The sequence below is a fragment of the Daucus carota genome, chromosome 5 (genome assembly GCF_001625215.2).
Source record: "Daucus carota subsp. sativus chromosome 5, DH1 v3.0, whole genome shotgun sequence".
In the NCBI taxonomy this organism is placed as follows: domain Eukaryota; kingdom Viridiplantae; phylum Streptophyta; class Magnoliopsida; order Apiales; family Apiaceae; genus Daucus; species Daucus carota.
The window spans coordinates 23,971,788-23,996,074 of NC_030385.2; positions in this window are offsets into that span (position 1 = coordinate 23,971,788).

The window sequence follows — 24,287 nt, forward strand, 5'->3', positions numbered from 1 at the left end:
AGATAAAACTATACTACAAAGACATACTCTGGCTGCGACAGTATGTTCTACTTAGATAAATCTAAGTACATGAAAACGTTAAGTTGACTGATGTCTATGCCCATAAATCCCAACACAAATATATCTTTCCTGGTGATCCTTACAAGCAAATAACATATGTATCACTGAGAAGAAGAATCTACACGTTCTTCAACAAATAAGAAATGATTATTCACTTTATGCATGGTAAAACATAAAAGTCCAGTAATGCTTGACTATTGAATCCCTTATTTTGAATTCATTCTTTCAGCATTATAGACTTTTAATATTTTCCTTCAGGGAATGATTATTCACTTTATACATGCTAAAGCAGCTAAGATTCTAGTTCATTATTTTTAATCCGATTCATATCCTTACTCAGATTGTTTGATTTCTTCCCAATCTGAGAAACTTCGATTTGGTATTGTAAAGGTGCAATTGTTCGCATATGAGAAGGAGGTTTAAAATTTTGTTCGAGGAGAAACTGGTCAACATAAATAATTTGCATTCGCGGTAGAGAAGAGAATAATTATTATCTGTCTTTATGATGAGACAACTTTAAGGGTTGAAAATGATAACCCTTATGCTACCAAGAGAGTGAAGTGTGTATGGCGCCATTCGACGGTCACGGCCAGACTGCGGTGGTGACACAGGGTGGTGTCTGTTAAATGGCGGTGATCGAGCCACGTGGTGCAACCACTAGGATGAAGACCAGTAAATGATATTCCATTCTTTATTGAACTTTTTATGTTTGTTTAATTACTATATTTCTTTTGAATATGCTTAAGTGATTAATTTGTTTAAATTCCTCGGTGAAATGTCTTGATGATTCAAATGATACTAGTGAACTTGCTGAGCATTCAATTACTCATACTTGCAATTATTTATTCCTTTTAAACAGTAAAATTTGAATGTGGCACAGATAAGGAGGATAGTTTGGAATCGAGCAATAAGGGAAAGAGTAAGGTCAACAAGGGCAAGGGTATAGTGTGAAGCTGTATCGAGATGAAGGGTCCGATGGCTAGTTTCCGTGGCGAGAGTGTTTATATTTTCTTAGTCATTTGTAACAATAAACTTATTATTGTAATAATATTCTGAATTAGTTTTAAGTGGATAATTGACCCTAAACTTGTGGGGTGAGTTATGTAATGTAAGACAGGTACTATGCCGAAATTGTGTGACAGCCTGTATTCGAGAGATACGGATTTGGGGGTGTTACATTATAGATATTTGATGAATTAAGAATTTTGGATCAATTTCAAATGTAATATTAACTGATATAATATTTAAATTTATTATTTAATATAATAATATTCGAAGGCTTTGTTGAAATAAAATAAACACATAATTATCGAAATATGGCTAAATATAAATGAGTAAGCTAATACATATTTATTCAAAATTTGTATAAGATAATTGAAAAAAAGATTATACAACATGGTGTTCAAAAATTGTATTTATTTTAAATTAATATATCAAATAATATTAATTTTAACTATCTTTCAAATTCTCATATTTTTAAATAATAAAAAAGAGAACGGATTTGAAAGGTAGATAATTTTTATATTTAAGTTTTTGTGTAATAAATATTTTAATATCTTTTCAGAAATCTCAAAGTATGGATAAATGGAATATGTATATATTAGTATTTTAAGCTAATTAAAAATTTATAGTATCTAAGATATGATTTTAAATTATAATTAGAATTTAATATAAAATCTGAAATGTTACTTATCTTTTGAAATATGTAAATTTATAAAGGTTAACATATTTATTCATAACATGTACATTTTAAATTATATTTTTGGTATATCCATTTATTTATGTGTGTTTTGTTTATTCGGACAACGGGATTATCGCAAAAATAGTCAAAAATATGATTTTTAAGAAGAATGGATATAAAAAATTAGGAGCTATTGCAGTTTTGAAATTGGCAGATAAATGATTAACACTACCACATTTACTGTAAGTTTTCCTAGGAGCACTAGCATTGGGAGTGTAATTAGTGTGTTTGTTAACTCCAATTTTACCATTTCTATTGCCTTGTTAGGTCCTGGAACGATTGTAGAAGGGGGGGTTGAATACAATCGTCACAAAATAATCGCAGCGGAATAATCTGATTGGATATAAAGTTGTTAATCAGATTCTAATTAATTAATATAACAATGTGAAAATCGTTATGTAATTAATATGGTTCGTTTTAATGTCCACTAGTTCGTAGAATAAATTTGACAGGAAGTATTCTAACTTAGCGGAACAAAACAACCGAATGATCAAAGCATAGTAAATTGTGGATTTAACGAATAGCAAGTTTAGCACAACTTGAAAGCTTTACAACACTTTGAACACTTGACAAATGAAGTGGGAGAGCCATATTTATAGGCAAAACCCAAGAACAAGGCAAGACAATGGTAGACAAGACAATGCAAAGCTTGCAAAGACAATTAAGCACTTTGTCTTGCCAAAATACACAAGGCAAGACAATTGGAAAGATTGTCTATAGCCTAGCAAGACAATAAGAAGCGGTAAGAAATCTCCTAGGCGGTAAGACAATCCCAGGAGGCGGTAAGACAATCTTCAAGATTGTCTTACAAGCCATTCGGCAAGACAATCTTGAAGATTGTTTTGGAAGGATATGGCAAGACAATGCAAGGGACGGTAAGACAATCCCTTGGATTGTCTTTCCGTGTGTTGGAAGAGGGATAACCCGATAAGACAATCCTTTGGATTGTCTTACCTTGTTGTTTTTGCAAGACAACCTTTGGATTGTCTTACCTTTTAATCCAACAAGACATTTCCTTTAATTCTTTAATTAATTAACCAATTAATATTCACTTAATTATATTAAATGCATAAATTTATAAATTAAATTAATTCGAGATAGAATTAATTTAATAAATAAATTACACATCCTATATAATTATTTTGAGAAGTGAAATAAATAATTAGATAATCAATTATCCCTTTTCTTCTTCAGCAGTGTCTTCAGTCTTCTTAAAACAATTAAGATCTTCGACTTGATTGAACGACCACCTTCTTTTGACGTAGAATATTTAATCTGATAAGCTGATACAAAAATGCACTGTCTGGTTCATCTGTAACTAGCTGAATCAAATATTCCTTGTCTTTTAAACAATTAAGTTGTGGCTTGTTCGTCGATTCTTCGTCTTCTGAGTTCTTCTTCATTTGTAGACACAATAATGGAATCTTTTGAATAAATAAAGTATTGAAACTTTATACCTTCTGACCTTCTGGATGTGCTACGAAAGATTATTTGTACACTGAGGCTTGAACATATTAATGCACTTCTTCCAGTGGTTTCCATCAGCATCCTGAAATTCTTCTGACATAAAATCTTCAATAAATTATTTGACGTTCTTCGTACGGATTCCGGTTAACAGTACTTGCTATTTACTTTCTTTCTTATCAGAGTTGAGTTGATACTCTTAAATACAAATAGGCTTAACATATGCCTTTCATGCCTCTATCTTTTTAGCCTCATGTGGTTTAGTCTCACTAGCATCCACTTTCTTCTTAAGCTTCTTATCAGGATTGTGATTTTTATTCACACTCTCATTAGTCTCAGAAGAATTACTCTCCCTTTTAACAAAATTCTTGTTAATAGGACCATATTTCTTGTTTACTTTCTTGAGAATTTTCTTGTTAACTGATGAGCTGTTTTTCAACAGATAACTTTCATCCGTTGAACTTTTTGTTTTCAATGGATGATCACTATCCGTACTCTCATAAGTTGAACTGGCATCTGAAATCTCAAGAACTTTCTTGTCTCTCTTCCACTCATTCTCAACAAAAGTTTCTCTGCCTTGAATGTTGATAATGTTTGCAGAAACATCTCTTCCAGATTTCCATTTGGCAATAATCTTTTGTTCCTTGTCAAGCTGCTTCTTGATCACTTCTTCTCTTTTCAAAACAACCAAGAGATTATCTTTGGCTGTTTGGCATTCAATTTTTAATTTCTCAAACTCAATAAATTGAGCCTCCAACACATTGTTTCTATCACTGAGAAATGTGTTAGCTTCCTTATTCCTACTGTTTTCCTTAGTGAGAGATTTTAAAGAGACATGTAAATGATATAATTCTGTAGACATTTTATTGATAGTAGCATTGCATTCATCTTTATTTAACTCAACTAGGTTAGTGGTAAATACCTGACTGCTGTTTGTAGTGTTCTCTTCTTGATCTGTGGAGTTGGCCATAAGAGCAAGATTGACAAACTCCTCATCTTCATCAGAATCATCTTCAGCTGCCCAATCATCCTTTGTAATGAATGCCCTTTCTTTTTTCTTGAGAAGCTCATAATATTTCTTCTTGTAGTCCACACTTTCATTGGACCTCTTCTCAACTTTAGGCTTTCTGCATTCATTTGCAAAGTGGCCTGCATTCCCACAGTTAAAGCATTTGAATTTGGATCTATCCACCATACTTCTGTCAGACTTGGGATTGCCTTTGAATGGCTTTGCTGAATCAAAATTCTTTTTGAATTTTAATTTAAAGAATCTTCTTGACAGAAAGGCCAAATGCTCATCAATCCCATCACTATCTTCACCAGAATCAGCTTCATCTTTCACTTTTTCTTTTCCTAACCTTGATTCTGAGCTCTCTTCATTGACCAACTTCTCAGTTTCTTCAACTCGAGATTTTCCCTTATCCCTGACTGAATCTTCACAAAATGCAACTAGATCCACAAATGAATTTCCTTTCTTTTGGCTCTTTTCTATCTCATCATCTTGTTCCATTTCAAGCTCATAGGTCTTCAAAGTTCCATACAGTCTCTCAAGAGCATAGTCTTTAAATTATTGAGTGTTCCTTAAAGATACTGTCATGGGTTTCCATTCCTTGAGAAGAGCCCTTAAGAATTTCAAATTTGAATCCTTGACCTGGTACATTCTTCCATAAAGCTTCAGACCATTTAACAGCTTTTGAAATTTGTTATATGTGTCACTCAAATTTTCACCATCATTGAAATGGAATGACTCATATTGTTGAATCAGCAACTGCATTTTGTTCCCTCTTACTTTCTCATTTCTTTCACAGATTATACTGACGGTGTCCCAAACTTCCTTGGCACTTATGCAGCTGATTACACTATCAATCATTTCTTGATCTAGACCATTGAACAAAAGGTTCATGGTCTTTTTATCCTTGTGCACTTCTTCGGTGTCTTCTTGAGAATATTCATAGATAGGCTTAGGAACCATTTTGCTTACCATGTCTTCACCATCAGCTTCAATACTGGCACACACCTTCATTGGTTCATGAGGTCCTTTCTCTATGCAAATGACATAGCTTTCATCAATTGACAACAAATGCAGATGCATTCTTACTTTCTAGTGAAAGTAGTTGTCTTTGTCAAGAACATGAATCTTCACTCCAGCATCCTTCTTTCCCATCTTTCTTTAGCAGTGTTGATCTTTTTCCCTATATGTTGGGAACTTGCCTCTAATACCAATTGTTATTTTACACCAACTATAAGAAAAATTGTAGAAGGGGGGTTGAATACAATCTTTTACAAATTTAAAAGATTCAAGAACAATTAAAACTTAACAACAACAGAAAAGAAGAACACCAAGTATTAAAAATACGGGTGGATTGAATGATCCACCCGTGAGATTTTATATTGAAGAATCTGTGGATTGATTACAATTCTCACAGCTGCAGGTTCAACACTTGAACTGTTTCTCACACTCAGATTTTCTCACAAGTATTTTTGAACAAGTTCAACTGATGCTACTAACTTGGTTATATATTCCAAGTTTACAAGGTTTAACTAGAATACAAAATTTGCACTCTAAACTAAACTATAATGTACATCTTTGTCTTATGCATGTCTTCTGTGATGTCTTCATCTTTGACCATATTCTTGATTTGATCCAGATTGCATTGCATGAGATAAGAATATTTTTGGTTCTTCTTTATTGTCCTAATCAGGGTTCCATGTCTATTTTTAGTGTAATTCGATCCATGTGACTTGTCAGAATAAAGCTCTAGCCATTTTTAATGGCTGTTTGCTTCATCCGTTGAAAGTGTCTTCATCCATCGAACGAATTACAGACTTTATCAATTGAACACTGTTCAAGTCTCATCAGTTGAATACTTTGAATTCATCCGTTGAATGCTTTGTCTTCTTCATTTGATACATAGTGCACTCTTCATCAGTTGAATTACTACAACTTATCAGTTGAATATCTTTCACTTAGACAAAATTACATGGCATTGGATATTTACAATTAGCCATCCTATTCTATCCATCTGTTGATAATTCCCAAGATAAGCAACATAGCAATTACAACTGATGAAATGATAGAGATTCTAATTTAAATATGTTACAAGGTGTTTATGTTATTATAAAATTATTGATTCCCAACAGACGGTATTTGGGTAAAAGTAGGTTCATCAGTGACAATCTCCTAATTTCCAAGGAATCCTTGATTCTCAAATATGAGTAGCTCCATCTGGCCTTCATCATGAAGTCCTGGAAACTTTTTCTCATCGAAAGTGACATTCACACTTTCATCTATGATCCTGTGTTCAACAATGAACACCCTGTAGGTAGTTCTTTCAATCCCGTAGCCCACAAAAATCCCTTCATGAGCTTTGGTGTCAGACTTTCCCTTCTTCTCATGATTTTCCTTCATCAAGAAACACTTACGGCTAAAAACATGGAAGTACTTGACAGTAGGTTTCTTATCTTTCAATATATAGGAAGGCGTGTTACCATGAGTTTTGTTGATCATAGATCTGTTTTGAGTATAACAAGCAGTATTGATGGCTTCTGCCCAGAAGTATGTTGGTAGCTTGGCATCATGCAACATAGTTCTTGCAGCTTCAATAAGAGCCCTATTCTTTCTTTCCACAACTCCATTTTGCTGTGGAGTTCGAGCAGCTGAGAATTGCTGAACAATTCCTTCATCCTTGCAGAAACCTTCAATTATAGAGTTTCTGAATTCTGTGCCATTATCACTCCTCAGAAATCTAACGTTGTCATTAGGAGTTCTGTCAAGAACTCTGACAAGATCAATGATCTCTTGAGTAGCTTCATCTTTAGTCTCCAAGAATCTTACCCATGTGTATCTGGAGTAATCATCAACCAAGACTAAAGCATATCTCTTCCCTGCCAATGATGGAACATTGACTGGACCGAAAAGATCCATATGGATGAGCTTTAATGGTTCCATGTTGGTGTTGACATTCTTGGATTTGTGAACAACTCTCTTCAACTTTCCCATTTGACAGTCCTCACACAATCCTTTTTGACAGAATTCTTGTTGAGGAAGTCCTCTAACGAGCTCCTTCTTCATTAACAAATTCATTGTTTTGAGGTTTAAGTGAGAGAGTTTCCTGTGCCACATCATGCTATCACCAACAGTGGCCTTGCCGTAAAAGCAATAAGTTTTATCCTTCTTTGTTGAATCCAAGTTAGCAACAAACAAGCTTCCTTTCCTCACTCCTCTTAGAGAGAGGCTTCCATCCTTCTTCTGATAGATGTTGCAATCCAGAATATTGAAATCAACCTTGAATCCTTGATCATTGAATTGGATGACACTCAATAGATTGTGTTGCAGTCCATCAATAAGAGCGATAACATCAATGACAACTGTTGATAGAGGAATTTGGTGAATCAACAAACGTGAGGTTCGTTGCCGGAATTAGGTGTTTTACGATGACTATATGACGGAAATCCGCCATGGGTGGTGGTTTTAAGTGTTTGAGGGTGGCTGAGATCAAGGGAACATATTTCTACTCTCGTTCTCACAACTCTCGATATATCCCCCTGATGTGCCTACGTACCCCTTTATATAGGGGATCAAGCCGTACGCAGTTCTACTGGACCAGGAGTCCTAGTTTGATCAGGACTAGGCCTCTTGGCGATAAGATCGATCTTAAGCCGGTGGCTTATCTCGGAGAGTCCTACTCCAGTTAGAATTAGTCTTGAGGCTGACTACCTCAGACTCCTAATCCAAATAGATCACGGATTCGACAATATCTCCACTACGAGAGATAGCATCTACCACGACTCTTATGGAAAAGTCATCTGGGAGAGCCGTGACCAACCCCTTGAGGTGTAGGGACATGTCCTCACCTCCCGGTGAGGTCTTCGTCTTCAAGTAAGGTAAACAAGGAGCCAAATTACACGATCGTCTCAATCCCCCGATGAGGGCTAACTCACCAGAATACAGGATTCAGACATATGATCGGCCTTCGTGCTACCCCGGAGGGCCTTCAAGAGCCATTATTACCTCAAGCCCCCACACGAGGGTTAACTCGGCAGATAGCAGGATTGAGGATTATAGATCACGCCCGGATGAGCCCGGGAACTATCAGATGAGCCTGATAACTACCAAATGAGCTTGGTAACTTGTCTTCATGTCCCCCGGAAGGGTCGTCACGGAGACTCACTCATCCTCTCTCTTAAACCATTTATTCATACCTGTAATTCTTCTAAGTCAAAGGACGCGCCAAGACGAAGGACGCGGCCCTACACACTTCAATCTTCTTTCTGATTTCTTGACAAGAGACCGCGCCCCCCGGGATGTGTCCAAAGGGAGGGTGTAATATCCCGGATTTCGACGTGTATCTGTTTATACTAATATGTGAATATTTTGTGGATATTGTGTGAATTATTGATAATTTATATGCTGATTGACATATAGAATGACTGCTTATTTGTGCTATGAATTGTGAGTTCCTAATTTTTATATACTCAGAACAAAATATGGAATATTTAGGTATTTTCCTGGTAATTTATGTGTTGTTAAATGATTTGATATTTAATTTAAGGATTTAATTATATTCTAAATTGATTATTAATTATTTTAAAATCGTGTACTTAGTATGTTAACCCCGAGGGATTCAGGGAAAATTTCGCTATTTTGCTATTTGAGACATTCTGAACAACTTTCGTGTTTTAACTTTTCCGATCTTATGTACGGATTTACGTGAAAGTTTTCCGGTACAGATTTATGATTATTTTATTACTATTTGAACGTCTCGATAAACGTGTACGCTGGATATTCTCAGTACCCGGGATATTTTGACTAAAATATTATATTTCTCGTACTTCGTGCCAATCAAAGCTCGAAGCCCCAGAACTTTATCGAAATGTGTGTATTTGATAATTATCTTCAAAGTTGGTCCCGAATGGATCAGTTTTATTAATACTTAATGATTAAGAAGTAGGTTTTTATATCCGATATGATCCAAATGGGGGCCAGTTATTCGTAATTATAAATAGGATAATTACTATTTTATTTTTCATAATTATCATTTCAATACACGAGAATCGAGAGAAACTGGGTTATCGTTCTTCGTGTTCTTGGAGTTCAATCGAAGATTTGAACACGTTATCGGACTCAGAATCGAGCGTGCAAGTAGTCAAATCGAAGATATCGACGCGTAGAATCCATAAGAAGTCGCAAAAACAGCTATAGATTCACAGGTAGAAAGTAATTAGGGTTTTTAAATTCGAATTATTTAGGTTTTAATTAGGACTTTTTGATTTTGATATGATTTATGTGGTTTTATGCTTTCATGTTGTAGATAATCTTCTCCTGATCATTTTGGTATATCATATGTGTTATTTGGAGCTCAATAACATGTTCAAAATTGAGTTTAATTGTTCGAAGGAGAAATTAGGGTTTATGTGCTGTTTGAATGTTTTCAATTGAAATTTAGGGCTTTGTTAGTCTTTGATTCTGGATGTGAATTGAGGTGTGAAATAGATTAAGCATGTCCAGAGTAGTTGTATGGTGATGGCAGATGTTGTGTGGGATACCAGAATCGGACGAATTGGGGAGAAAGAAACGGCGAGTTTCCTCGACCTATTACGGCCGATTCCAGCCACCTTTGGTCTAATTGATGATTGGTATGAGTTTATGGTAGTGCATAGATCATTTCTGGAGTTCCTGGTGATCAACGGAGTGCCGTAACTCCGTTTCCGGCGAGTGGATCGTCGGCCGGGGGAAAATTACAGTTGGAGCCCCCAACTTTTGGGGGAGATGAAAGCTTAGTACTGTGGTTTCGTTTTTAACACTTTAGACCCCGAAACTTTCGGAAGTTTACACTTTCGACCCTGTGTACAAACTTTCAGTTTTGACAGTTTAAACCTTTTTCCAAATTATTTTCAAAAATAGTTTTTAATTATTTCTTTATTCAAAAACAAATCCAATTTAATTTATTAATTAATTTTAATTAGTAATTACTTATTATAATTAGTTAATTAATTTAAATATTAATTGATTAATTCTTTTAATTATTTATTTATTGATTTTAATTGATTTATTAATTAGATATAATTGTTTTATTTGATTTAAAATCCTGAAAAATAGTTTCGAGCTTTGAATTATACTTTTAAAATATGTTCAAGGTTCGTTAATTGGTTTCAAATGATTTCGGACCCGATTTAGAGCATTCGAACTTTATTGTTTATTTATAAAATGATTCTTTTATCCGTTTTAATTCCGAAAAATGTTTATAAATTCGTATTAAATGTCAGAAAGATCATTTTAACCCCGAACCTTTTCTGAAAAGCTATCTTATTGAATATCTTACGTGTTACGTGTTATGTGTTACTTGATTAATGTGTTAAATGTTTATGTAAATGTTGTATAACTGTTTGTATAGTATCTTTTGATCCGTAAATCGGATTTAAGCGAAGCGAAGTGTAGATAGGAACCCGTTTGAATTGTGAAACGAATAGAATGATATGAGATTGAGTATTGATGGATAAATATTGTGATTGTCAAAGAAGGACAGGCTTAGAAAGGGAAAGCAGATAGTGTCGGAGTGGTTCTGTTGAGTGAAACCTATAGAGAAGTGAGTCATCGAGATGAGGCATTTGCTCTATTCTGAACTTATACTTCTGTAAACTCTTTGCCTTACTCTTCTGCATATGATATTGTTGTTCTGGATAGATTTGAAAGTACGTCTGATGATATATTCTACTATTGATCTTGATTGTTGATAAACCTTATTCAACCCTTTCGACACCTGAATTACAAGCTGAACCTTGATTTTGATTTCAATTGAACTTGTACCCATTTCTTCGAAACTTGGAAACACAACTTATTTGCTTTAATATTCTTCCATCCTTGAATGACCAAACAGTACAAGCCTATATGCTACAATACTTCACCAAGTTATACAATGTCTTACCAAATACCTATATTACTCTTTTGAAGAAAGTTCACACAGATACACCCTAACACTTGAAATTCCTACAAGTTAAACATATGTGAAACCTCAAGCTATTCTCACTTACATTGTTTACTCTACAAACCTCAGATTATTTTCACCATGTACTTGATCTTTCTTTCAACCTCAAGACATTCTTCAGACATATTGTAAGGATACTTAAACCTACTTCTGAATTGTCCTTTGATCCTGATATTTATTGCACCACTGATTATAATGATTCTGATTTGACGATTATGATTCTGTTTTGGTAATATTGCTTCTGTTCAAATGGTATTGATTCTGATTTACTGAGATATTGTTGATTTCATTATGTTGTGAAAGAATTGGATTGTTTTATAAATGTGGACCAGATTCGTGGTCAGACCAGATTCGTGGTCATTAGGCCAATGTGTGCCTTGGATCCAGTGATAGAGCATGGTATGGACCTTGCTCGGGGTTAGTGCGTGACTGATCAGCAGCCTAACCTTGGTTTTTAAATAAAAATATGAATATCCAATTCTAATCGCTGCTTTAAAAAGAAATTTGATATCCCGATTCATTCTTATTGATAAATGTTGAACTTCAGTTTATTGTTTATATTACTTGCTGAGCTTGTAAGCTCACTCTTGCGAATCTTATGTTCTTTCCAGTGAAGAAAGAGGATACTGGTAGCGAGGACCCGTAGACTAGTCACCAGGTCAGAACCTCAGGATAAGGATTGGAGAGCTCAACTAGGAGTCTGCTGTGTTATGAGTAGTGTGATCTTTTGAGTTCAGTTGTGTGTAAGCACTTTACGTTGTATTTGTAAGTTGTAAGATAATGTTTGGGATTCTTGGTATTGTAATATAAGTGTGGCTTGTTTCATACTATAAGCTGGAGCGATCCGTGTTTGTTTAGGGTCATTGCATATATTATTATTATTTACAGGTTTATATTGTGGCGTGACTCCCAAGTCTATGACCCGGACTTGGAGGGTGTCACAGGTTGGTATCAGAGCTACAGGTTATGAGTCAATGAAACAAGCCTAGATTGTCGGGTTTGGGTAGAGGGATTAAGATTAGAAATGAGTGATAGGTAGATAGAACGTTGAGAGGTGAGTATTAGTGGAAAATAGGCTCTTGTGCTATCAGAAATTCTTATATATGTTTTGTTATATTGATTTACAGATATTCACGATGTCAGACCCTATCATTCCTCCCAGAGATATACCCTCGACCTCTCATGCTAGGCCTCTCATACGTGGACCCCCACCCAGCACACCTAGTTCCACCCGAGGTTCTGCTATCCACACTTCTTTTCGTGTTGCACCTCACCCTGTTCCATATCATGAGTTTGAGGCGATGAGGATGGACTGTCGGTACTTACTCGGGCATGTCAGAGAGTTGGAGCGTATTATAGACATGATGGACCCTAGTAGAGCTGAACGAGAGCTGAGGTAGAAGATTGTTGATGTTAGGACGATTGCGATGGCGAAGCTTACTGTAGTGAGTGAGGGTCAGGGCGACCTAGCAGACTGGGCTATGTGGATCATGGGAGAGTTGGACACACTTGGAGGTCCTACTTTTCCCTGGAGCTAGATGATAGTAGTTGTGGAGTGGAAGTATCATGTACATTAGTGTGTAGTGTGTAGTGTGTGGTGGTAGTGTAATGTCAGCCGATTTTGACCTTATATAGACTAGATGTGCTGACCAGTGTGTAGGTTTGCTGTTGTGTTTTACTTTTGGTGAAGCGCTTGCGCTTATGTACCTTCAACTTTTCATATATATATATACCAGAACCTTTCCTTTTTCATATTGTTCTTTACTTTACTGCACCTGTTTTACCTACTTTACATACCGCACTTCATATAAACCCTGTGATATCATTGTACCCTGTTTCTTTCATTATTGCTCTGTTCTGTAAAGAAGCATGCGATTTATTTAAATGAATGATTAAAAATGTTTTCAGAAAGAAATATGTTGTTTTTCTTAAAACAATTGTTAAAAGTTTTGAAGGTTAAATAGACTGCTTGTTTCTTTACAGAGCTATGCCTTCTAGAAGACAAACTCGTGCAACCAACCCTGATGACAACAACAATAATAACAACCCTGAACCTACAATGGCCCAGATTCTTCAGATCTTGGCCCAACAGACTGCCAACCTATCTCAACAACAGGAAAGACAGGCTAATCCTCAGGTTACTTTCAAAAATTTTCAGTCTGTCAATCCTCCAGACTTTAAAGGTTCGGCAGACCCTATTGAAGCTAGGGTATGGTTGAAAGAAATTGAGAAAGCGTTTGTATTAGTAAAGGTAAGAGAAGAGCAAAAGACTGAGTTTGCTAGTTATTATCTGAAGGATGAAGCTACTTATTGGTGGGAATCAGTTAGAGCAATGGAAAAGACAGAGAATGTCACATGGGATAGATTTAAGGAGTTGTTTCTGGAGAAGTACTTTCCTCAGTTTCTCCAGGATCGAATGGAATTACAGTTTTTAGAATTAAAGCAGGGAGACATGTCTGTAGCTGAGTATGAGAGAAAGTTTGCTGAGTTGGCAAGGTTTGTTCCAACCTATATAGATACCGATAGGAAAAGAGCTAAGAGATTCCAACAGGGCTTAAAAGCATGGATCAGAGGAAAGCTGGCTATATTGGAATTGGATACCTACGCAGCTGTAGTTCAGAAGGCAATGATAGCAGAAACAGAAAGTGAAATGTCTCAGAAGGAGAAAGAGGGAAAGAAGCGTAAGCCAGAGCATCATGAAGGACAGTTTCAACAGGGGAAGTTTCAGAATTTTAACAACCCAAAGAAAGAGAAATTTTAGCAGGGGAGAAATCCCACTTTTAAGAAGTCAGATATAGGTGGTAGTGGACAGAGTAACCGTCCAACTACTGGTAATCAGTCAAGGCCTCCACTTCCGGAGTGCCAGACATGTGGAAAGAGACACGGAGGAGTCTGTAATAGGTTGAATGTGACATGTTATAAGTGTAATCAGAAAGGGCACTACTCTAGGGAATGTTCGAACCCACCAGCAAAGAACCCAATGATTCGAGATCAACCAGCGAGGAACCAACCCAACAGGAATCCAGCAGTTGGGATAACATGTTTTAGATGTGGGAAACCAGGACACATGGTGAAGGATTGTAAGATGCCAGCCCCAGGTAACCCTACACTCAGAATCTTGGGATCCACTCCAGTAGTCCCAGAAGTTCCCAAGGCCGGAACCTACAACATGACTATGAGAGATACAGTTCAGGATGCCGACGTAGTGGCAGGTACGCTTAATGTGAATTCTTTATGTGCCAAGGTATTAATTGATTCTGGAGCTACTAGATCGTTTATTTCTGAAGATTTTGTCCCTAAATTGAATTGTCCTATAGAGTTGCTTAATGAGGTTATGAATATAGAGTTGGCTAATCAGGAACGTGTCCCTGTTAGTCAAGTTTGTAGGAAATGTGAAGTTGAAATCTTAGGAAATAAGTTTTGTGCCGACTTGATACCTTTCAAGTTGGGAGAGTTTGATATTATCCTAGTAATGGATTGGTTATCGAAGCATAATGCTCAGATAGATTGTCGTAATAAGAAGGTGATGTTAAAGGCACCAAACGAGAAGATGATAGTATTCCGAGGGCATAAGCAGGTAAAGAAGTTTTTGACTATGATTCAAACAAAGAGATTATTACGTCAAGGTTGTGAAGCTTATATAGCGCATGTGATTGATCGAAGTCAAGAACCCATAAAGTTTGAAAATATTCATGTAGTAAATGAGTTTCCAGATGTATTCCCAGATGAATTACCCGGATTACCTCCAGATAGGGAAATTGAATTTGCAATAGATTTAGCACCCGGAACAGAACCGGTATCTAAAGCCCCGTATAGAATGGCACCAGTGGAAATGAAGGAACTGGCGACCCAATTACAAGAATTGCTAGAAAAAGGAGTGATTAGGCCCAGTGTGTCCCCATGGGGAGCACCGGTACTATTTGTGAAGAAGAAGGACGGTAGTATGAGGTTATGTATTGATTATCGGGAACTTAATAAGCTTACTATCAAGAATAGATATCCATTACCCCGTATAGATGACTTGTTTGATCAACTGAAGGGAGCAAGGTACTTTTCTAAGATTGATTTGCGATCAGGGTACCATCAATTAAAGATTAAACCTGAAGATATACCCAAAACAGCTTTTAGAACCCGATATGGGCACTATGAATTTCTAGTGATGGCCTTTGGATTAACCAATGCCCCCGCAGCTTTTATGGACTTAATGAATAGAGTCTTTAAACCGTATTTGGATAAGTTTGTGATTGTGTTCATAGACGACATTTTGATTTATTCCAAAACAACCGAAGATCATGCAACCCATCTAAGAATTTCTCTAGAGACCTTGAGAAAGGAGAAGCTATACGCTAAGTTTTCAAAGTGTGAGTTTTGGTTACAAGAAGTTCAAATCCTAGGCCATATAGTCAGTGACGAAGGAATTAAAGTAGATCCCTCCAAGATTGAGGCAATAATGAATTGGGAAAGACCAAGAACACCAACAGAAGTTAGAAGTTTCTTAGGTTTGGCAGGCTATTATAGAAGGTTTGTTCAAGATTTCTCGAGGATTGCAATGCCATTGACGAAGCTTACTCGGAAAGAAGAGAAGTTCATATGGACGGAAAAGTGTGAAGAAAGTTTTCAGGAGTTAAAGAAAAGGTTAGTATCAGCCCCAGTGTTATCACTTCCAGATGAGCAAGGGAATTTTGTGCTTTATAGTGATGCTTCTCATAAAGGTTTAGGTTGTGTGTTGATGCAACATGACAAGGTTATTGCATATGCATCCAGACAACTCAAGCCACATGAGCAGAAGTATCCTACACATGATTTAGAGTTAGCAGCCATAGTGTTTGCATTGAAGACTTGGAGACATTATTTATACGGAGAAAAGTGTGAAATCTACACGGATCATAAGAGTTTAAAGTATATCTTTACGCAGAAGGAGCTTAATATGAGGCAGAGAAGGTGGTTGGAATTGATAAAGGATTATGATTGCACCATCAACTATCACCCCAGAAAAGCAAATGTAGTGGCAGACGCTTTGAGTAGGAAAGAAAGGCTGAATGTGTTGACGTTACCCAAGGAACTGTATAAAGAACTTGAAAGGTTGGAAATAGAAGTTAGAGTGGGTGAACCCTCAAAAGCTGGATTATATACGATGACTTTTCAACCAGAATTATTAGAGAAGATAAGGAAATGTCAAGAGGCGGTAATGAATCAGGATGTTAATAATTTGGTTGGGAAAGAGCTTTGTACCCAGAAAGATGACCAAGGTATTCTAAGGTTTTCTTCTAGAATATGGATTCCACCAGTACCTGAGTTGAGGAATGAAGTTCTGAACGAAGCACATAGTTCCACTTACTCGATTCACCCAGGCAGCACTAAAATGTATAGAGATTTGAAAGAGAATTATTGGTGGCCAGATATGAAAAGAGAGATTGCAGAGTGGGTAAGTACATTTTATACATGTCAGAGAGTCAAGGCAGAATATCAGCGACCAAGCGGATTGTTACAACCCCTACAGATCCCAGAATGGAAATAGGAGCATATTGCGATGGATTTCATAGTTGGATTACCTAGAACAAAGGCGAATCACGATGCTATATGGGTCATTATAGATAGATTGACAAAATCAGCTCATTTTCTTCCTATCAATGAGATATTCTCATTAGATAAGTTGGTTCATATGTATTTGAAAGAGATAGTTGTTCGTCACGGAGTTCCCGTATCAATCGTATCTGATCGAGATCCGCGATTTAACTCGAGATTCTGGAAGAGCTTTCAGGAATGCTTGGGCACTAAATTGAACATGAGTACTGCTTACCATCCGCAAACAGATGGCCAAAGTGAAAGAACCATTCAGACGATCGAAGATATGCTACGTGTTTGTGCAATCGATTTCAAAGGTAATTGGGATGAACATCTACCTTTAGTAGAGTTCTTATACAACAATAGCTATCACGCGAGCATCAGTATGCCTCCCTACGAAGCTCTTTACGGCCGTAAGTGTCGATCACCCGTATGTTGGGATGATGTGGGAGAACGCAAGATACTTGGGCCAGAACTAGTCCAGCAGACAAAAGAATTCGTTGAAACCATCCAAAGAAGATTGGTTGCAGCACAGAATCGGCAGAGAAAGTATGCGGATCAAGCCAGAAAGGATATGGAATTTGAAGAAGGAGAATCAGTACTGCTGAAAATCTCGCCATGGAAAGGACTATCCCGATTTGGCAAGAAAGGAAAGCTGAGTCCCAGATACGTCGGACCATTTGAAATCCTGAGGCGTGTTGGTAAAGTGGCATACGAGTTAGCATTACCCCCACATATGGAGAATATCCATAATGTTTTTCATTTGTCGATGCTTAAGAAGTATCATCCAGATTCTAGGCACGTGATAGAATACGAGCCAGTAGAACTCCAAACAGATTTGTCTTATGTTGAGAATCCAATAGAGATTCTAGATAGAAAGGAGAATGTATTGAGAAACAAAGTGGTGAATATAGTGAGAGTATTGTGGAGAAATCCAAAAGTTGAAGAATCAACTTGGGAATTAGAAAGTGATATGTGTGAGAAATATCCTCACTTATTTTCCTAGTAGATTCTGAGGACAGAATCCTTTTAAGGGGGAAGGATGTAATATCCGGGATTTCGACGTGTATCTGTTTATACTAATATGTGAATATTTTGTGGATATTGTGTGAATTATTGATAAATTATATGCTGATTGACATATAGAATGACTGCTTATTTGTGCTATGAATTGTGAGTTCCTAATTTTTATATACTCAGAAAAAATATGGAATATTTAGGTATTTTCCTGGTAATTTATGTGTTGTTAAATGATTTGATATTTAATTTAAGGATTTAATTATATTCTAAATTGATTATTAATTATTTTAAAATCGTGTACTTAGTATGTTAACCCTGGGGGGCTTCCGGGAAAATTTCGCTATTTTGCTATTTGAGACATTCTGAACAACTTTCGTGTTTTAACTTTTCCGATCTGATGTACGGATTTACGTGAAAGTTTTCCGGTACAAATTTATGATTATTTTATTACTATTTGAACGTCTCGATAAACGTGTACGCTGGATATTCTCAGTACCCGGGATATTTTGACTAAAATATTATATTTCTCGTACTTCGTGCCAATCAAAGCTCAGAGCCCCAGAACTTTATCGAAATGTGTGTATTTGATAATTATCTTCAAAGTTGGTCCCGAATGGATCAGTTTTATTAATACTTAATGATTAAGAAGTATGTTTTTATATCCGATATGATCCAAATGGGGGCCAGTTATTCGTAATTATAAATAGGATAATTACTATTTTATTTTTCATAATTATCATTTCAATACACGAGAATCGAGAGAAACTGGGTTATCGTTCTTCGTGTTCTTGGAGTTCAATCGAAGATTTGAACACGTTATCGGACTCAGAATCGAGCGTGCAAGCAGTCAAATCGAAGATATCGACGCGTAGAATCCATAAGAAGTCGCAAAAACAGCTATAGATTCACAGGTAGAAAGTAATTAGGGTTTTTAAATTCGAATTATTTAGAGTTTAATTAGGGCTTTTTGATTTTGATATGATTTATGTGGTTTTATGCTTTCATGTTGTAGATAATCTTCTCTAGATCATTTTGGTATATCATATGTGTTATTTGAAGCTCAATAACATGTTCAAAATTGAGTTTAATTGTTCGAAGGAGAAATTAGGGTTTATGTGCCGTTTGAATGTTTTCAATTGAAATTTAGGGCTTTGTTATTCTTTGATTCTGGATGTGAATTGAGGTGTGAAATAGATTAAGCATGTCTAGAGTAGTTGTATGGTGATGGCAGATGTTGTGTGGGATACCAGAATCGGACGAATTGGGGAGAAAGAAACTCGCCGGCGACGGCGAGTTTCCTCGACCTATTACGGCCACCTTTGGTCTAATTGATGATTGGTATGAGTTTATGGTAGTGCATAGATCATTTCTGGAGTTCCTGGTGATCAACGGAGTGCTGTAACTCCGTTTCTGGCGAGTGGAGCGTCGGCCGGGGGAAAATTACAGTTAGAGCCCCCAACTTTTGGGGGAGATGAAAGCTTAGTACTGTGGTTTCGTTTTTAACACTTTAGACCCTGAAACTTTTGGAAGTTTACACTTTCGACCCTGTGTACAAACTTTCAGTTTTGACAGTTTAAACCTTTTTCCAAATTATTTTCAAAAATCATTTATTTATTTTCAAAAATAGTTTTTAATTATTTCTTTATTCAAAAACAAATCGAATTTAATTTATTAATTAATTTTAATTAGTAATTAATTATTATAATTAGTCAATTAATTTAAATATTAATTGATTAATTGTTTTAATTATTTATTAATTGATTTTAATTGATTTATTAATTAGATTTAATTGTTTTAATTGATTTAAAATCCTGAAAAATAGTTTCGAGCTTTGAATTATTCTTTTAAAATATGTTCAAGGTTCGTTAATTGGTTTCAAATGATTTAGGACCCGATTTAGAGCATTCGGACTTTATTGTTTATTTATAAAATGAATCTTTTATCCGTTTTAATTCCGAAAAATGTTTATAAATTCGTATTAAATGTCAGAAAGATCATTTTAACCCCGAACCTTTTCTGAAAAGCTATCTTATTGAATATTGTTACGTGTTACGTGCTATGTGTTACTTGATTAATGTGTTAAATGCTTATGTAAATGTTGTATAACTGTTTGTATAGTATCTTTTGATCCGTAAATCGGATTTACGCGAAACGAAGGGTAGATAGGAACCCGTTTGAATTGTGAAACGAATAGAATGATATGTGATTGAGTATTGATGGATAAATATTGTGATTGTCAGAGAAGGACAGGCTTAGAAAGGGAAAGCAGATAGTGTCGGAGTGGTTCTGTTGAGTGAAAGCTATAGAGAAGTGAGTCATCGAGATAAGGCAAGTGCTCTATTCTCAACTTATACTTCTGTAAACTCTTTGCGTTACTCTTCTGCATATGATATTGTTGTTCTGGATAGATTTGAAAGTACATCTGATGATATATTCTACTATTGATCCTGATTGTTGATAAACCTTATTCAACCCTTTCGACACCTGAATTACAAGCTGAACCTTGATTTTGATTTCAATTGAACTTGTACCCATTTCTTCAAAACTTGGAAGCACAACTGATTTGATTTAATATTCTTCCATCCTTGAATGACCAAACAGTACAAGCCTATATGCTACAATACTTCACCAAGTTATACAATGTCTTACCAAATACCTATATTACTCTTTTGAAGAATGTTCACACAGATACACCCTAACACTTGAAATTCCTACAAGTTAAACATATGTGAAACCTCAAGCTATTCTCACTTACATTGTTTCATCTACAAACCTCAGATTATTTTCACCATGTACTTGATCTTTCTTTCAACCTCAAGACATTCTTCAGACATATTGTAAGGATACTTAAACCTACTTCTGAATTGTCCTTTGATCCTGATATTTATTGCACCACTGATTATAATGATTCTGATTTGACGATTATGATTCTGTTTTGGTAATATTGCTTCTGTTCAAATGGTATTGATTCTGATTTACTGAGATATTGTTGATTTCATTATGTTGTTAAAGAATTGGATTGTTTTATAAATGTGGACCAGATTCGTGGTCAGACCAGATTCGTGGTCATTAGGCCAATGTGTGCCTTGGATCCAGTGATAGAGCTTGGTATGGACCTTGCTCGGGGTTAGTGCGTGACTGATCAGCAGCCTAACCTTGGTTTTTAAATAAAAATATGAATATCCAATTCTAATCACTGCTTTAAAAAGGAATTTGATATCCCGATTCATTCTTATTGATAAATGTTGAACTTCAGTTTATTGTTTATATTACTTGCTGAGCTTGTAAGCTCACTCTTGCGAATCTTATGTTCTTTCCAGTGAAGATAGAGGATACAGGTAGCGAGGACCCGCAGACTAGTCACCAGGTCAGAACCTCAGGATAAGGGTTGGAGAGCTCAACTAGGAGCCTGCTGTGTTTTAAGTAGTGTGATCTTTTGAGTTCAGTTGTGTGTAAGCACTTTACGTTGTATTTGTAAGTTGTAAGATAATGTTTGGGATTCTTGGTATTGTAATATAAGTGTGGCTTGTTTCATACTATAACCTGGAGCGATCCGTGTTTGTTTAGGGTCATTGCATATATTATTATTGTTTACAGGTTTATATTGTGGCGTGACTTCCAAGTCTATGACCCGGACTTGGAGGGTGTCACAGAGGGCGCGCCCTTCCTTCATCAATATGTCCAAAAACGGCCATAACAAGTACTCCTCAGATTCGATTGTCATTGAAAATGTCAAAGGAATCTTCACAATACCCCTTCTGCTTCAAATCTTCGAACGATGATACCACTCATGTTGCTTTATCCTTCAATCAGACGCGCCCTTCCGCCAAGACGCGTCCTTCCGTACTCACCTTCTTCCTTTGAATTTGTAACGTCTCTCTCGTTATCCACTTTCCGAACGACAGCTGTCTCCCTTATCTCAATAAATACCCTTATCCTCTCCTTACTTCATCTTCTTCACTTTCTTTCAACCGTCTCTCTCTCTACCGCGCGCTCAAATCTTTCCGGCCAACCACCGCTCGCGTCCGACTTCCGTTTGCAAAGCTAATCCCCCCATTCTCTTCGTCGTCTTCAAAGATACGCTTTCCATCCAACCTTTTCAATTTTTGTCCGGTAAATCGGTAGATCCAAGCATGTGCCCTTCAACTGCCTATGTGTTCTTCATTTTATTCTCTCGTATACATGTATATATGCTTGTATGTATTAATTTTGATCCGTTAAATCCCACTATACTTGCGCACTGAATTTGTTTATGCATCATTAGAAACTTCAATTTAAGGCGCGTCCTTCAAACTTAGGCGCGCCCTTAGGTGACCTTAGAAGTAGGCTCCCTAAAAGTTTCTTGAGCAACGGGGGAACGCAAACAACGATTTCCTTCATTATTTTTACCAATTTAGGGGCAATCATAGACAACAGGAGGGCGCGCCCTACAGTTTTGACGCATCCTATTCTCACTCCCTCCCTTCGTTTTCCATCTTCGTTATTTCTTATTTTCTTAGCTTATAATCGTAAGGGCGCGCCCTGATAGCCATTTCTTTTTCTTTCAGCTGGCAGACGAGGGCACGTCTCCTCCCTTCCATCCATTTAGAAGTTTTCTAGGGCGACTGGGAATTTCCATCTCTCCTCAAGAGGTTTTTTCACCATCACCACCACGTCCATCCTACATCATGTCTAAGGAAGCAAAAGAAAGAATCCTCCATAACCTTACACAGGACACGGAATCTTCACACTCCTCAACTCCTCAAGCAATTACTCCACCCCCTCCAGTTGACGAGGTCACCAGCACTCCCCCCATGGCTGGCCGTCCTGCGGATTATGACTCCAACTTTGAAAATTAGTTGGAGGAATCTGAGGACGCGCCCTTACCCAAGCGAAAGGGCAAGGGTAAAATGTACCAGATAATTTCCTCTTCCTCAGAGCACAGCTGCTCTTCTCCCCTTAGCAATGGGGACGATTCGGATTACGAAATTCCACACAAGGATGGAGAGGGCGCGTCTTCCCCCAAAGCTGGTGATGATGATACTGAAGAGGGAATGCCTCACGGCGCGCCTCAAGAAAGGGTATCCAGGATTCCTCCTTCCCCTCCACCTTCTCCCGAGCCATATTCACATCCGAGGGTGGAAGAATGGGAAGAAGACGTGGACTGGACTGAATATGAGGATATGGAACTTTCTAACAAGATGGTCGAGGAAATAAAGAAAAGCAAGGGCAAATTGAGCTGTGTAGACCAACCCTCTACACTTTCCTGGGAGGAGTTAGAGTGGACCATGGACTATTATGAACAAGAGGGAACAGCCGTGGTGCCTCTTGAAGAGATGAGGGCACACTGTTTTGATATCGGGAACTACAGGATCCCTCGCACAGTCCTAACCCCCCGACATGTCAGTTTAGGAGTGGGCGCGCCCTTACATAATTATTTCGAAAAAATCTGTAAGTGGTTTGACGTCGCGCCCATTCAATTATCTCCCAACTCCTACAAACTAGCCGCGGGATTGTTCATACTCTACAAAGAGGAAGGCTATGATGAACCGTCAATTGAGGAGCTGAGTTACTTCTTTAGACTCACAAGAAGCTCATTGGGCTACTTCTTCTTAGTAGTTAGGAAGCAACACAACAACAAGGGTTTCAGTGAAGGGCGCGTCTCTCATATTAAAAAATGGAAGGAGCCCTTCTTTTATGTTTACGATAACAAAAGGGTGAGAACCCAATTCAACATTTCGCCAGGTGAGAACTTTGCTCCTAGAAAGGCGCGTCCTCCCATCACTTGTTTTTTGAATTTTATTATTTTCTTCCCAAATCGCTAACCTTCGGCTTCTTCTCTAGTGGAACGTGGCATGTCCTCTCTAGATGTGGAGGCGTCTTATCTTGGATCTTCCTCACGAGAGGAAGAACATGTCCACTCTGGTCACCACCTCCTCCCTCCAAGAAGCGGGATTCCTTTCCCCCAACATTGGCTCTAAAGTAGAGTTTAAAGTTTTTAGGGATGGCAAGACGTTAGTTGATAGGAAACATAAATATTCAAAGAAAAGGCCTAGGGAACAAAGCCCTGATGATTTCTCCGACCAAGGTATTGTAGGGCGCGTCCTCTTCTTCTTACTTATAGGACGCGTCCTGTATGTTTAGTTAGATAACAAAACTTGCCTGTTAATCCTGCCTTCTCTTTTATTGCTTAAATATCTAACGCGTTCCTGTCCATTTCTTGTGCAGATATGGCCAACATCCCCACATTATTGCAGAGGACCAAGCTCAACTCAGGAGAAGGCGCGACCTCCCAGCCTTCAGCTTCAAAGCGGGGCGGGCCTGGCCTCGATACCTCAAAGCAGGGAGACAGACCCGACCCTGCTTTAGAGGATTCTCGAGGTCCCAAAAAGCAAAGGGCCACCAAGAGGCAAAACACGTCTCAATCCACCTCTCTCTCGACCAGGGCTCTGGGTGAAATAGGCGCGTCCATC